We start from the raw sequence: 12056 nt of genomic DNA, 5'->3' as shown, positions 1-12056 counted from the left end.
GATGCGATGGCAAGACTGTTCTCCCCTCACCTCAGGGAAAAAGGTCAAAACACAGGAGAGCCTTGCAGTCCAGACCTTCTGCAAGTGAAGTCTAGGAGCTTTTGGTCTTGAGCTCCAAGACCAAGCCTGGCCGGCGCGTCCCACGGCTCGTGTGAACTGAGGGAAGTCTAGTGATGGGTTGTCCCGTGCATGAGGTTACAGACGAGGCCACCGTGCAACAGGATGGAGCCGTCAGTGAGAGGCCCCACTTCGGGTAACGTGGACTGGACGTCCCACACCAGCACTTTCACTACACTTCTTTTTTTCAAGATTTTATTTATTTATTTGAGAGAGCACAAAAGCAGGGGGAGTGGCAGAGGGAGAAGCAGGCTCCCCGCTGAGCAGGGAGCCCGATGTGGGGCTCTATCCCAGGACCCTGGGACCATGACCTGAGCCGAAGGCAGACGCCACCCAGGCGCCCCTCACTACGAGTTTTAAAAGCTGGGTGAAAAACAGAAAATACCGGAAAAGCATCAAAGGGCCAACAAGACAGGTGCGGAGTGCAAGGGGGTGGGAAGGCCCGAAACGCTGCCTCAGACCCAGGGCTTCTGTCCAGGAAAACATGGCCAAGGGGCTGAGTTGTGCTTGGAGAGCCTGGAAGGACTGGAGCTAGGGGGACAGGAAGGGGGTCTGAGGATGCTGGTAAAGATCCAGCACTTGGTCCAGGGCCCTGAAGGATGAATTGGGAACAAACCAGTCACGGATTCTGCAGTGGAGCACCATTCTGGGTGGCCCGGAAGTTCTCAAGCCTCAGACCTGGAATAAGACGATCCCAGATGGCTGGCGTCTCCAGATGCTAGGTAGAAGCAGCAGAAATCTCCAGGAACATAACGTCAACCACAGTAAAAGTGAATGAAGCACCGACAAGATAAGGCACTGCCCGCAAGACCAAGCAGGAACGAGGGACAATGGATGGACCCACGGCAATTCCGTCGGCTGGAATTACAGACAGAGACGAAAATGGCTGCTTAGCATTTCAAGCTAAAGACTCAACTTGGAAGTTTCAGCAGAGACCAGGAACTACCAAACGAGATGTGGCACGATGGCAGAAAGACCAAGTGGAGAGTGGGCAGAGGGAGAGGGAGAAGCAGACTCCCCGCTGAGCAGGGAGCCCGACACAGGGCTCGATCCCAGGACCCCAGGATCATGACCTGAGCCGAAGGCAGACACTTCACCGACTGAGCCACCAGGCGCCCCCAGGATGGAAGTTTTCCCACCCAGCAAATAAGCACAATGTGTACCCACCAAACAACTAGAGGGAGAAAAATAAAGTGAGGACTCAAAAGCAAGACAAAAAAAAAAAAAAAGTCCAGGAGATTTTTCAGGATGGGGAAGCGATCGTGCACGATCCTGCCCTGGTGGATCTGTGACACCGTGCACTTGCCAAAACCCATAGAACTTTCCAGCAGAGGAAACCCTAGGGTATGCAAACTGGAAACACACATGCCATCTGGGAAGTCAGAGGACCCCGGGACGGGAGGTAGAATGTAACCAGAGGATCTAAGTCTATTATAAATGTATGCAATCACCTCACGGAGGAGGCATAGATGCGGACTCAGGCTACTCGGAAATGAGTGGAATTTGTAAAAGCAAAGACAAAGGAAACCTAGCGCTGTGCTCTGGCTGGGACGTGTCCCATGGATGTCTTGTTAACAATCCTGATACCACAATAGACGGAGCTAGAACTGAACAACTAAGTAAATGGTGGGTCCCCAGGGGAGCGTGGTTCTCACTGTGGGAGCCGGAGTTATAGACAAGCGAGGGGATGAGGCTAGAATGACCCACGTCCTAATGGATTTGAGGTGGAGACATCAGCATGAACTCGTGTTTAGCTTAATTCAGATGCAGATGGAAATATCTGTAGATGCCCGAGTTAGCACACGTCCGTCCTTGCTCCCCGTGGAGAGGGGGCCCTCGGGGCAGTTGGTGGCTTCATGCGCACCTGGTGCCCAGGCCTTGGTCTCTAACTCTATTCTCCAGTGAAGGCACCCAGGGCTCCTTGGAGGAGCGGCTGATGCCGGGACAGGAGTTGTGCTAGAGGAGGGAGGAGCCTCCCGTAGGAAGGGAAGACCCACAGTGACTGGGCCATGGCATGAGGGACACAGGAGCCCCTGAAGGACCTCCCAATGGCCAAAGCTGGAACAACGTGACCAACAAATAGTGTGGCGTAGAATTATAACCCAGAGTGTAAAGTACATGCCCATGAAGCTACTGATACGAATAAATAAGTGAATAAAACATGGGTGAAAAAAGACAGATGTGTGCAGAAAAATTCTAAACAACTTATGTCAATATTCTGCCTAAAGGAGGCATAGCATAACTCCCCACCCCTCAGGTGTGGGCTGCACAGGCTTCCCTTCCAGAGTCTGGAAAGGGGGCGGGGGGCGGGGGTGACTTTAGAGAGGGGACACGACCTCAGCCTGGGGGCAAGGTCAACAATAAATCAGGTTGAAAGCATGTACTCGAGATGATGTGATAAAAACAGCATTTGACCTCTGTTCTCTTCTTCCCCAAATGCACGACCCCCGTCTAAGCACGAGGACAACACCATGCATACCCCATCTGCGCACTCCTCAGAACTGTCAAGGTCATCAGAAACAAGGAACGTCTGAGGAACTGTCACAGTCAAGAGGAGCCTAAGGAGACGGGACAATCAAATGTAACGTAGCATCTGGGATGGGAGCCTGGAACAGAAAAAAGATACTAGCTAAAAACTAAAGAAATCTAAATGAAGTACGGACTTTACTTAATAATAATGTATCAGTAGCAATTAATTCACTGTAACAGATGTGCTATGGTAATGTAAGGTGTTAAAAATGGGTGTGGGGTATATAGGAACACTCTTCACTGTAACAGTTTTTTTTATAAATCTAAAATTGTTCACAATAAAAAGTTTATTTAAGACAAGAGAGAGAATACACAGAATAGAAAGTGTGCATAAGGGGCCTCTGGGTGGCTCAGACGTTAAGCAACTGCCTTCGACTCAGGTCATGATCCCAGGGTCCTGGGATCAAGCCCCACATTAGGCTCTCTGCTCAGCGGGAAGCCTGCTTCTCCCTCTCCCTCTGCCCCTGCTTGTGTTCCTTCTCTAACTGTGTCTCTATCAAATAAGTAAGTCTTTTTTTTTTTAAGATTTTATTTATTTATTTGACAGAGAGAGACACATATATTTTATATATATATATAAAGAGGGGCACCTGGGTGGCTCAGTCATTGAGCGTCTGCCTTTGGCTCAGGTCATGATCCCAGGGTCCTGGGATCGAGCCCCACTTTGGGCTCCTTGCTCAGTGGGAAGCCTGCTTCTCCCTCTCCCACTCCCCCTGCTTGTGTTCCCTCTCTCGCTGTCTCTCTCTGTCAAATAAATAAATAAAATCTTTAAAAAAAAATAAAAGAAAAAAGAAAAAATTGAGAGCACTACAAAGAGAATTGGAAAAAACCTCAATCATAGATCTGAATACACTGCTCTCTGTAATTGATAGCCGTAGGCAGAGAAACAATAACAATAAGGACTAACATATATCATTAATTCTAAGATACAGATTTTTTTTTTCAGGGCGCCTTAATTTTTTTTTCTTTTCTTAAAGAGATATTTGTACACCCATATTCATAGTGGTATTATTCACAAGAGCTAAAACGTGAAGCAACCCAGCTGTCCACCGATGGATGAATGGATGAGCCAAATGTAGTAGAGACTCACCATGGGATATTGCTCAGCCTTGAGAAGGAAGGAAATTCCACCACGTGCTACAACATGGATGAGCTTCGAGGACATTACACTGAGTGAAATAACCAGTCACAATAAAGACAAACACTATATGATGCTATGAGGCACTCAGAATCGTCAGACCCGCAGAGACAGAAAGCAGGTGGTGGCCGCCAGGGCTGGGGCAGGAGGAACGGGGAGTTCGTGTTCGATGGGGATGGAGTTTCAGTTTTGCAGGATGAAGCGTTCGGGAGGCGGACGGGGACGGTCGTCGTTCAACAGTGTGAATGTTTAGTACCCCTGAAGTGAGCCCTTAAAATGGGTAAGATGGTAAATGTTAAGTTGTGTATTTTACCACAATAAAAAAGTTTTTAATTAATGAAATAAAAAACACAACAAAGCAAACGGGGTGGGGGCGTAAAAAAGAATATGCTGTATGATTTCACATATATAAAATTCTAAAACAGGCAAAATTAAACTTTACTTTTTTTTAAAGATTTGATTGATTGAGAAAGAGAGTTCGAGCAGGGAGAGGGGCAGTGGGAGAGGGAGAGAGAATCCCAAGCCGACTCCCTGCTGAGCACAGGGCTCCATCTCAGGACCCTGAGGTCATGACCTGAGCCGAAATCAAGAGTCTGTCGCTTAATTCACAGAGCCACCCAGGGGCCCCAAAATTAAACTTTACTTTTTAAGGACGGCTGTCTAGAAGGGAAATCCATTATGCAAAGCAAGGAAGTAATTATCACCAAGGTCATCACAGTAGTTACCTGTATGAGAAGTCAGAAGTTGTGATTCGGAAGGAAGACACACGAGTGATAATAATGTCCCATTTCTCAACCTGAGCAGTGGTTACTGTAAGTTCTTAAACTGAGCATTTATTCAAAGTTTTATTTTGAAGGAGCTGGGGCTTACAGGGGATTGGCAAAAGTAGTGCAGTCTCCATACATTCTTCACCCAGCTTCCTCCACTGTCAGTATTTTGCGTAACCACGAGTACCATTAACAAACTGATTAACATGGGTGTGACCACGTTAGCTCAACTACAGACACGTTATTTGAATGTTGCCACTTTGTCCACTGACAGCCTTTTCCTGTTGGAGGATCCAGTCCGGAATACTGGGCTGTCGTGTGATAGCGTGTGACAGTCCTCGGTCCTTCTGAGGCTCGTAGAGCCTCGGCATTCTGAAGAGTACCGCTCAATTACTTTAGATGATGTCCCTCAGTCCGGGTTTGTCTGAAGTCCTCTCATGGGTAGATGGTCATGCATTGTAACGAGCACGCCCCAGAAGCAGTGGGTCTTTCCAGCACATCGTGGCAGGGGATGCGACGTCCGAGTGTCTCACGATGAGTTCCTGTGGCCTTGACAACTTGGTGAAAAGGGTGTGGTGCCTGCTGGGTATCCCGCTGTAAAGGTATCATTTTACCTCTGCAATTAATAAATATCTTGAGGGAGAGGCTTTGAGACTATGCAGATATCCTGTTTCTCAAATATCCATCCATAATTCCGCTCCCGATCGCAGGTCCGGCTGCAGCACTCACGACCGGCTTGCGCTGGGGTTTCCCACACCCCCCACTCCTCCTGTGTTGTCAGTGGCCATCCTTCTGGAGGAAGAGCTGTCCTTTCTCCCTTATTTGTGTTTTTATTTTTAGGCACATTGCTGTAATACACTTTTCAAGCATGCACGGGGCATTTACAAAATTAAGTATGCCCTGGGAAACAACAAATCTCAGTGAATTATCAGAGCTGCTGGGATGGCACCTGGGCGGGGCCCTGTTCCCGCCGCACACCGACCCCCAGCTCCTTCCGGGGGGCTTGCTAACAGCTCACAGCAGGGACCCTCCATCAACAGGGGGCTGCCCTGCTGGGGAAGGCACCCACCCCCCAACCCTGGGCAGCTCGCAGTGATTAATAGGCCTCAAAAGCGCCACTGGGTTTGTGGGGCTGCTCTTGCTACAGAGCTCACTGGACCCCCTGAGGCCACAGCCCTGCTCAGCCTTCTTCCCGCGGTTCCTGCGCCCTCGCTGCCCTTCCCCTGCGAGCCCCCGTCTCAGCCACCTGCAGGGAGCCCCACCTTGCCCATCTGTACTTCCCCATTTGCCCCCGGCACAGCTGCCCTCCTGCTAGCAGCGGGTGGGGCAGGGGCAGGGGCAGGGTCCGGGGTCCTGGAGGCCAAGGCCCCTCTCCCCTCACTCAGGCGGAGGAAGGAGGCCAGGCGGGTTTGGTTGCAGCCCCACGCGGGCAAACAGCTTTTGCTCCCATCTTACCATTTGCTAAGTGGGGAGCCCACAAGCTTTGCTTTGGGCTGTGAGTCCTCGGCAGAGCGCAGAGCTTCGGAGGGTTGAGGGGCTGAAGAACGGTCCACCCCCACCCCCGCGTGGGGCCCTTTGCTCTTTCCCTTCTCGGAGCTGCAGGCCCCCAGGGTCCCAAGGCCTCGGCCCTAGAGATGCAAAGGATGAGGAAGGGCTCAGAGACATATGCGGGGAGGGGAGGAAGAAAATGGGTGCATGTCCCCCCAGATCAACCCATCCATCTTCCAATCCGTCAATCCGGAGACAAACCTGCCATCATGGGGCTGGGACTTGCCAACCTCAAAAAGAGACTGGGCTTTATTTACGAAGGATTGTCGTCTGGGCGCTCCTGGCTCCGGGCCCCGCCTCTCCTGGGCGCGCCCCCGGAGCCCCCTGCCCGCGCTGCGCGTCGGCCTAGCCGGGCCGCTGGCGGTTCCCTCCGACCCCGGCGCGCCCGGCCCCGGCCCCCGCGCCGCACACAAACTGGCGGGAGGCGGCCGGGCTCCGGCGCGAAGCCCCGGTCCGGGACGTGAGCGAGCTGGGGCTGCTCCCCGGGGCGCTGGGGCGCTCCTTGAGCCGCCGCCCGCGCGCCCGCCAGGCCGGGGGCAGCCCGCGCGCCCGGCCCTGCCGCCCTCGTCCTCCTCCTTCACCTCGTCCTTCCTCGGGCTCCGCTTCCGCCTCCGGGGTCTTGCCCCTTGGGGAATCCGAGAGCGAGGAATGAAGCGTGCTCTCCACTGACCCATCCCGCGACGCACGGGACTTCGCGTCTGAGCGGGCAAGTGAGGTCAGAGGGAAGGCTCGGGCCGGGCAGCAAGGCCTGCCCCCCCCGCAGGGGACCACAGGGAAGTCCCCAAACAGCCCCTGCGCTCTGCGCTCAGGCAGATGCTGAACGCAGGATGATCCGAACGCAGATACCGTGGGTAAATACAGACTCCTTCTGAAAGGCAGATCCTGGCCCGCTAAGGGATCTGTTCTGGAAACCCTGGCTGTTCCTGCTTGGGGGTGACAGATACGTCTGTTGTGATCGTGGTGGTCTCCCGAGTACGTGTCAGCTCGGCCAACTGCACTTCAAATGTGAGCAATTTACTGTGTCAGTGACCGCTGACACAGACAGACCCCCCCTCCAATCAACGAACAGCTAAGGCCCTCTACCAGCTGTGTTTCCAGCCCAGAAATGTTGAAAGGAAGCCCTGGAGGACTGGTAAACAGGGGGTCATGAACTGGGAGCAGTTGTGGGGGGGTTGGGGTCGGACACACAGCTGGGCACCTGGCATGTCTGCTTCTGACGCATGTCATCTTGGCAGAGTTATTTCACTCGCCTGTGCCTCAGTTTCTTTATCTGAAAACAGGGATAATAATAGTATCTACCTCACAGAGCCGCATAGGTAAGCTGTGCTTACTATCGCTGTTGGTATTTTATTCTGGAAGCCGTAAGTTTGAGCCATGTTTAGTGAAGATGTGAATTGGAAGGATGTAGAGAAGATATGGAAGGTTGCCACAGGACATCCTGGGGGAAGTACTGAGGGAAATTGCCCATGTGGTGGTCGAGCAGGGGGTGCGGGACCCCAGGGGAGGGGGGTGCAGGGTGGGGGGCACTCACACTGGCCGGCTCCTGGCTCCCTTGGTAGCCGAGGTCATCAGCCAAGCTGTGGATGGGTGTCAAGCGTACAGCAAAGGTGTTAAAGGAGGGATCTTCTGCCCCTGGGGCTCTCCAAGCTTCTTTGGTCTCCTGGGGGAGAGAAGGAGCCAGTCAGGAGGGAGCAGCTCACGCCGAGCGGGACGGCAGGGTCAGTGGCCTTGTCCTGCCTGTGCGCCTGCCTGCCCCCTTACTTTGAGGATGGAAGATAAAGACACATTCTCTTTCTTCTTCAGGATCATAAAGTTCTCTGATCACTAATGTGATGAGCCTCCGGCGTGTCCGCTCCCCGCCCACTACACGCTCACAATTCTTTAGCCTCCATGACCTCACAGAAGTGGTTGTTGTAGCAATAGGAGGGTGGGGTTCCAGGCCCAGGGGTTGGCGGGGTGCTCCTCTGTGGGGCTGAGAGGGCATGCGGGTACATGCCCTGCTTCACTTCTCAGCAGGAGGAGGCTGGAAATGCTCACTCCCCAACCCCTACCTACCAGGGTGAGCAGAAGGAAGACCAGGCTTAACTAGAGAGACTGTGGTCCAATTCCAAAAATAGCGCAAACCCTCAAAAGGCTTCAAGACGAGGCAGATGCAGACTCCAGAATCCACCTTGGAATCCACATGTGCTGGAGGAGCATTTGGCAAGAAGCGGAAAACAGTCCACTGAGAACTTCAGGTGCCAGGTTTGTCTGAGATTTTCAAGGGATCCAAAGACTTAGTTTGTGCCAAGAGCCGGAGCTGCCTGGGCCCCTCTCCCTCAAATGCAATGCTGCGATATGTAACCCTTCGTAGGACCCTAGATTCTCTTTGAAAGTCATAGAGGGCATTTTGGAGAAAATTGAATATGGACTCTACATCAGAAAATAGAATATTATGTCAGTGTCAAACTTCGTGGGTGCAATGATGTTACTGTGATTATGGAAGAAAATGTTCTTGTTCTTGGCCAGCACTGGGGTGTGCCCAGGCAGGGGGCCTAAGACAAGCTTCAAGATTCCTGCTCATCCCAGTCTCAGCCCGGCTTGCAGAACTGAGGACTGCCCTTGAGTAGCAAGGAAGAAGTGATGGGCTTGGAGAGACCAACCAAGTCTCTGAAGTAGAGGGAGGGAAAGGGGGGAGGGTCACTATGCCTGGGGAGCCCTTGGATAAGGCTGAGGGGGTGTGACTGGGCTCCGATGGAACCCATAGCCCGAGAGCAGACAGGATCGTATGGCTTAATGGATGCCAGAAAGGAAAAGTATTGATAACCAGGGGGCACCTGGGTGGGCCAGTCAGTTAAGTGATTTGATTTGGGCTCAGGTCATGATCTCAGGGTGGTGAGATCCAGTCCCACATCAGGCTCCACGCTCAGCTTGGGGCCTGCTTGGGTTTCTCTCCTCCCTCTGCCCCTCTTCTTTCTCTCCCCTCCTCCTCTAAAATAAATAAATAAGGGACACCTGGGTGGTTCAGTTGGTTAAGTGTCTGCCTTCTGCTCAGGTCATGATCTCCGGCTCCTGGGATTGAGCCCCACATTGGGCTCCCTGCTCAGTGGAGAGCCTGCTTCTCCCTCTGCCTCTGTGGCTCCCCCTGCTTGTGTTTGCTCTCTCTCTGTTTAAATAAATAAAATCCTTTTAAAAAAATAAAATAAGGGCGCCTGGGTGGCTCAGTTGGTTAAGCGACTGCCTTCCGCTCAGGTCATGATCCTGGAGTCCCGGGATCGAGTCCCACATCGGGCTCCCTGCTCAGCGAGGGGTCTGCTTCTCCCTCTGACCCTCTTCCCTCTCGTGCTGTCTGTCTCTCATTCTCTCTCTCTCAAATAAATAAATAAAATCTTAAAAAATAAATAAATAAATAAATAAAATAAAACACTAGATGGCAAAGAAATGTGTACTTAAAAAAAAATAAAATCTTAAAAAAAACCTCTCCTGATGATTCCTAAGGACATCCCATAGCTAAGAGGAAAAAAAAAGTATTGATAACCAAGCACCATGCATCTGGCACATCGGGAGCCCTCTAGAAAATTAGAGACTGCTCTGAAGAAAATGACCGGGGAGTCCCTGCATTAACAGAGATTAAGTTGCTGCTACTCTATGGAAAAAGGGCTGGAAACAGAAACTAGGTTTGATTACAGAAAAATAAGGTAGTCAACATTTCTTGGGTATCTAAATTTGCATGCAGACATTTAGACTCACTGTTTCTGTATTTGATTTTGTTTCACTGAGAATATCAGCATGAATTATTTGTGTAAAATGAGTTTATTGTGTGATTCCACTTCCATGAAGTACCTAAAGTAGTCAAATTCATAGAAACAGGATGTAGAGTAGTGGTTGCCAGGGCTGGTGGGGAGATGGGGACGGGCATTATTGTTTAGTGGATATGGAGTTTCAGTTTGAGAAGTTGAAAAATTTCTGGAGAGAGATGGTGATGATGGTTCTATAACAAACAATGTGAATGTCCTTAATGCTATTGAATATATTTTAAATGGTTAAAATGGCGAATCCCACGTTAGATATATATTTACCACAATAAAAAAAAAATGAATCTAAAAAAGAAAAATGTTGCGAATTTGCTGTCATTGCTGTGATTCTGGATGCTTCTTGAAAAGTGGTATGATCTTTTTAATCCATAACCTCTTACAGAATGCCCCTCCAGCTAGCTTATGCCCATCAGAGCCTCCTCGATTTGGCAGTGAGGCTCTTCCCGGGTGCCCGCCTAGCCACCAGCCAAAAAGCAGCCAGCCATTTCCTTGTCAGCTTAGCCACACACTATCTTGGTTGCCTTCTTGTTACAGATCCCGAAAGAGAGGCCAGTGGGCAGACTGGGCTCTGTTGTGACTATCTGGGGGAACAGGGCAGGAAAGCAGTGAGCAGCTCACACTGGCCCTGCATGTCTCTGTTCCTGGCACACGGTTCCCTGCACGCCTAGCAAGGTTCTACCCAATCTCTTGGTTTGGGGTTCCTTTGAGGATGGCAGGAAGCAACCATATTTGTTTGAAAGTCTTTCAACAGAAACATTTCCCTTAGCAATTGATTGTTGAAATCTCTCTCTAATCAGAATAGATTCTAATAGGGAGACTGTAGACAGAGACGATGTGTCTTCACCAACCCAGGCCTTGTCTGAGACTCTCCCATCCACAGTGGGATGTGTCAGGGTGCTGGGGGTGAAATGGTCTGTTAACACAGCATTTTCCAAGGTTCTCTCTGGTTCTACAGAAAGAAAGGAAAAAGCAATCTATAATTCCAAGGGGTTTGTGAAGCAGACTCACTTGGATATATGTCCCTTTAGTGAACAGTGCTCACCACTGACGGTGGTGGATGTAGGTGTCATGTTCTATTTCCTTCCCAAATGTCCTGGTGTCTATTTCCTTCCCAAATGTCCGCAGTCCACATGTGCACCCAAAGCACCCAGAGGCAGGATTTCTCAGGCAGTATCAACTGCTTTTTTAGAGAACATTACAATTAAAATGAAGAACCCTTATTTATCAAAAAGACAATGAAGAGAATGTAAAGGCAGACCAGGGCCTTTACATACTAACCTCTCTCAGAACACTTAGGACAGCGTCATGAATCTGTTTATCTGTCCCCCATCCCCGCCAGCCCCCCGCCATTTCAAACTCTTCCAAGTGCGTATTATATATGTTTGTTCTCTTGGAAACTAGCATAGGGCTGGTGATAGTAAGAAGTCAATAAAAGCGATTGTTGACTCAGTAACTTGCACTCAAAAGTCTGAAAGCGAGAAAGTGGGCAAGAGGGAGTGGTCTGTTTGGCTAAAGCAGAGAGTGGTAGGGATGACAGTGAGGGCTTTGACTGTCAGACAAAGAGATGTGATTCCATGGACAATGCGAGCCGCTGGGGTGTGTGTGTGTGTGTTTTAAAGGGTGCGTGACATTCCATTTGCCTTTTCACTATGGCCATGAGTGTATCTCACCCCATCACTAGGTTCTAAAGTCTTGAGGGCAGACACCATACCCTATCTCTGTATCTCCCACAATGACTATTGCAGCACCTGGTGCATGACAAGTGCCCCCCAAAATGGATGCTCAGTGTATCAGTGAGTGAACAAGGGACTCAGCTGGAAGGGGCAGAGGCAGAGGGTCGGGGCATAGACGGGCAAAGTAAGGCTGGAGACATTTCTCTCCTGAATCCTGAGTGGCTCTTGGTAGGGTATCTAGACTGTGTGTGCTGAAGATATAGGCCTTTTGCGTGCAGCTGAGTCTGAGAACCACTTCGTATCTTTCCAAGCCTGGAGAAGTTGCTATGAAAACAATGCTTTGGAAAGGAATAAAATTCCCACGATCAGCAAGTACTTTTGAGCACCTCCTTTGCGCTCAGCAGCACTGTAGGGCCTTTGGGTGAGTGTGCGCTGGACAAATAGCATCTAATCATTAAGGTGGCTTTTTCAGGCCAGAAACAACTGGGAC

At 50.6% G+C, this 12056-nt stretch overlaps 1 long non-coding RNA gene across 7 annotated transcripts; it reads right to left on the bottom strand.

Annotated features, from left to right (window-relative positions):
• Positions 1-110: 110 nt before the first annotated feature.
• Positions 111-7763, bottom strand: LOC123845791 (uncharacterized). Of its 7 annotated transcripts, none has more exons than XR_010412124.1 (5): positions 6301-6741; positions 4510-6179; positions 3737-4054; positions 2597-2723; positions 114-975 (listed from the first exon to the last, which is right to left on the bottom strand). It is a non-coding gene; the product is annotated as an uncharacterized LOC123845791 (long non-coding RNA). The 7 variants fall into 7 exon arrangements; XR_010412127.1 differs by having other exon boundaries at positions 115-975; positions 2597-2675; XR_010412125.1 differs by lacking the exon at positions 114-975 and having other exon boundaries at positions 4510-5451; positions 6007-6179.
• Between the last annotated feature and the right edge of the window lie 4293 nt (positions 7764-12056).

The sequence above is a fragment of the Mirounga angustirostris genome, unplaced genomic scaffold, assembly GCF_029215605.1.
Source record: "Mirounga angustirostris isolate CCGP_5_RB_7025 unplaced genomic scaffold, mMirAng1.0.hap1 SCAF_6, whole genome shotgun sequence".
Classification (NCBI taxonomy): Eukaryota; Metazoa; Chordata; class Mammalia; order Carnivora; family Phocidae; genus Mirounga; species Mirounga angustirostris.
The sequence above is the reverse complement of the archived record's forward strand: the minus strand, read 5'-3'. Positions and strand labels throughout refer to the sequence as shown.